Source organism: Dasypus novemcinctus, chromosome 6, assembly GCF_030445035.2.
Source record: "Dasypus novemcinctus isolate mDasNov1 chromosome 6, mDasNov1.1.hap2, whole genome shotgun sequence".
In the NCBI taxonomy this organism is placed as follows: domain Eukaryota; kingdom Metazoa; phylum Chordata; class Mammalia; order Cingulata; family Dasypodidae; genus Dasypus; species Dasypus novemcinctus.
Window position 1 is genome coordinate 55,333,308 of NC_080678.1, and position 4,113 is coordinate 55,337,420.

Consider the following 4,113-nt stretch of genomic DNA (forward strand, 5'->3'; position numbering starts at 1 on the left):
GCAAAGAGATTACAACTTATTGAAGGCTCAGATGATGGTTAGCATTTTTTAGCAATAAAGCATTTGGAAAGTAAGGTCTATACATTGATTTTTAGATGTAATGCTATTGCACACTTAATAGACTATAGTATAGTGTGGACATAACTTTTATAAACACTTGGAAACCAAAGTAATTGTGTAACTCACTTTATTGTGGTGGTCTGGAACTGAACCCACAATATTTCTGCAGTATCCCTAAAGATTTAATTTCAAATTGCATAATGCTAATGATACTAAGCTTATTTGACATCCATATACCTTCCACCCCTCCCCCCGAGATGGCTCTTTGTTTATTTTTTTCCCTTACTGTTTTGCTTGTTGCCTGCCCACTTTTTTTTCTTAGTAGGCACTGGGAACTGGACTCTGACTTCCTATGTGGGAGGTGGGTGCTCAACTGCTTGAGCCATATCTGCTCTCCATCCATATATCTTTTTTTTTTAAGATTTATTTATTTATTTGCTCTCTGTGGCCATTTGCTGTATGTTATTCTGTGTCTGCTTGTCTTCTCTTTAGGAAGCACCAGAAACTGATCCTGGGATCTTCTGGAGTGGGAGAGAAGTGCTCAATCTCTTGTGTCATGTCAGCTACCTGGTCTGCAGCATCTCTTATTGTTTCTCCTCTGTCTCTTTGTGTTGGATCATCTTGCTGCACCAGCTCTCTGCTCAGGCCATTTGCTGTGCTGGCCCACTTGCCTTTACCAGCAGGCCCTGGGAATAGAACTCTGGATCTTCCATATAATAGATGGGAGCCCAATTGGTTGAGCCACATCTGCTTCCCCACATATCTTTTATTGGTAAAATACCTGTTGAAAACTTTTGCTCGTTTTTAAATTAGATTGATTTTTTAAAATTGTTTTAGAGTTCTTTATATATTCTAGATATATGCCCTCTATCAGGTATATGATTTACAATTTTTTTTTCAAGTCTGTGGCTTGTCTTTATTCTCTTAATAATGTCTTTCAAGAGTAAACATTTTAGGGAAGCGGACTTGGCCCAATGGATAGGGCGTCTGTCTACCACACAGGAGGTCCATGGTTCAAACCTCGGGCCTCCTTGACCCGTGTGGAGCTAGCCCGTGTGCAGTGCTGATGCACGCAAGGAGTGCGGTGACACGCAGGGGTGCCCCCCACTTAGGGGAGCCCCATGTGCAAGGAGTGAGCCCTGTGAGGAGAGCTGCCCAGTGTGAAAGAAAGTACAGCCTGTCCAGGAATGACACCACACACATGGAGAGTTGATGCAGCAAGATGACACAACAAAAAAAGAAACACAGATTCCCGTGCTACTGACAACAACAGAATTGGACAAAAAGAAGAACACGCAGCAAATGGACACAAGGAACAGACAACTGGGGCAGGGGGAGGAAGGGGAGAGAAAGAAATAAAAATAAATCTTAAAAAAAAAAAGTAAACATTTTAAATTTTGATAAAGTTCAATGTACCAAGTTTTTATATGTCATGCTTTTGGTGTTGTACCTAAGGAAACTTTGCCAAACTCTAGGTAACAAAAATGTCGTCCTATGGTATTTTTTTAAAAGAAATTTTACAGTCTTATATTTAGTTGTACGACCCATTTTGATACCCTACATTTCTGTTTATATATGATCCTAGCTATGGATTGAAGTATTTTTTTTTTACATTCAAATATCCACTATTTGTTAAAAAGACTATCCTTTCTCAATTCAGTTGTTTTGGCACCTTTGTCAAAAATCAATTGACATCATCTGTGTGGGCCCATTTCTGGACTCTTCTGAATCATTTTTCTATTCATTCATCTTTATGACAGTACCACAGTCTTAATTACTGGGGCTTTATAAAAAGTCTTGAAATAAAATAGTATATGTTGTCCAGTATACGTTTTTTGTAGATACCCTTTTTGAGGTTGGAGAATTTCCTATCTATTTCTAGTTTTTGAGAGGTTTTATGAGACAGCATGTTGTGTATTGCTTTTTCTGCATTTTTTGAGATGATTATATGGTTTTACTATTTAGTTTGTTATATATGGTGAATTATATTGATTGATTTTCAAAAGTTAAACCAACCTTGCATTTTTAGGATAAACCCAATTTTGCCATGAGGTATTCTCATTTTATTGGATTGTTGGATTAGATTTGTTAAAACTTTGTTTGGAATTTTTGCATGTACATATATAAGGGATATTATTCTGTAGGTTTTTTTTTCATCAATTTTCTCTAATAGCAGGTTGAAAGTACAGTTAGTGAAAGATAGAATCACAGACCTCCTAAATGTTTGCTTTTATACTTTTCCTACTTGCTGTGCAAAATGCATTCATTGTTCTCTTATTTTAGTAGTTCTATCAATCAACAGTTAAGAGGGCACAAAGGAAGCTGATAATGTATGTGATTTCACAAAAGAAACAGCAATCAGTAGTTTGCTAAATAAACTGTTTATCTGATACACAAGGTTCAGAAATGTACAGACACAAAATATGTAGGTTGAGACATCTCTGTCCAGTTGTTCCTTCACAACAGCAGGAACGGTCTTGTCTGCACGTGAACGAACCATGGCTGCTGAAATCTAACAGTGAGACCAGATGACACACAGACTCTCTAACTATTATCATATATTTCTGCGCTAATCTTTAAGAACGAGTGGTGCCTTCACTTGATCAGCCACCTCCTTGCCACTCAGTGCCACCACAATAGCAAGAGCAAACTCAAAGCTGGTTCCAGGACTGTGGCTAGCAAGAATAAGGCCATCCTTCTCCACGCGGTTCTCTGAGTAGCTGTGGTGATTTCCGTTCATCATTTTGTCTTTCGCAAGTGGGTGTGTTGTAATTTTTCTTCCAAAACCTATTTCATGAGCCAACAGATCTGTAGGACCTGCACAGATAGCAGCTTTGAGGCCTTTCCTCTTTTTTTGTTTCTTCAATATCTCTTTCACAGCACCAGACTCAGCTAAATTCTGTGACGAAGATTACTTCCTGGCAGAACCACCACATCATATGGTCCCTCTTTTTAAGCATCTTCAAGACTGGCATCAGGACAAATGACAACATCTCAACTACACTGTATTGGCTCTTTTCCAGCCAGACCCACAATGGTGACCTTAATTCCAGCTCGTCTCATGATATCTACAGGGATGACCATCCCTATCTCCTCTGCTCCTTTAGCCAGGATGACCAGAGCTTTTTTGGAAGCCATTTTGTTGTAATTTTTTAAAGACTTAGTACAACCCTGAGACTTGCGTTCTTTCCTACAGACCCAGGGTCTCACCCTCTTCCACCGCACGTATGCATTGGGTCGCTTTTTCCTTTTAATATATTTTTCTTGTTTTGGTATCAGTGTAATGTAACAGAAAGTGTAAAACAACAGAAAAAAGAAATAAAACCAAAACCAGGTTCCCTTAGAATATCAATAAGCTAAATTGATCAAGAAAAAGAGAAAAAACAGAAATGATCAATATCAGAGAGGTAACATAAGCTTCAAGCTCATTCTTAAAGAACTAGGTAATCTAGACAACCCTTTATATAAAAAAGCAATTAAGGGAAGCGGACTTGGCCCAATGGATAGGGCGTCCGCTACCACATGGGAGGTCCGTGGTTCAAACCCCGGGCCTCCTTGACTGGTGTGGAGCTGGCCCATGCGCTGTGCTGATGCATGCAAGGAGTACCCTGCCATGCAGGGGTGTCCCCATGTAAGGGAGCCCCAAGCACAACGAGTGCGCCCCATAAGGAGAGCTGTCCAGCATGAAAGAAAGTGCAGCCAGCCCAGGAATGGCACTGCACACACGGAGAGCTGCCACAACAAGATGACGCAACAAAAAGAAACACAGATTCCCGGTGCTGCTGATAAGAAGAGAAGCGGTTCCAGAAGAACACACAGTGAATGGACACAACTGGGGGGAATGAGGGGAAAGGAGAGACAAATAAAAAAATTTAAAAAAAGTAATTGAATCTATATGTGTGTGTGGCAGGGGTGGGGATGAGGGTAATTTTCCACAAAGAAAATTCTAGTTCCAATTTATGTCTTGAAAATCGGGAATCTGAATCCTGAAACTAGAAATGTTAAACAAGATGTGCAAACACACAAAGCAAGTAAGTCTGAATTAGCAATCAC

At 39.7% G+C, this 4,113-nt stretch overlaps 1 pseudogene; it reads right to left on the reverse strand.

The window, feature by feature from the left end:
* Positions 1 to 2,629: 2,629 nt before the first annotated feature.
* LOC101414863 (Parkinson disease protein 7 homolog pseudogene) lies at positions 2,630 to 3,198 on the reverse strand (annotated as a pseudogene).
* Between the last annotated feature and the right edge of the window lie 915 nt (positions 3,199 to 4,113).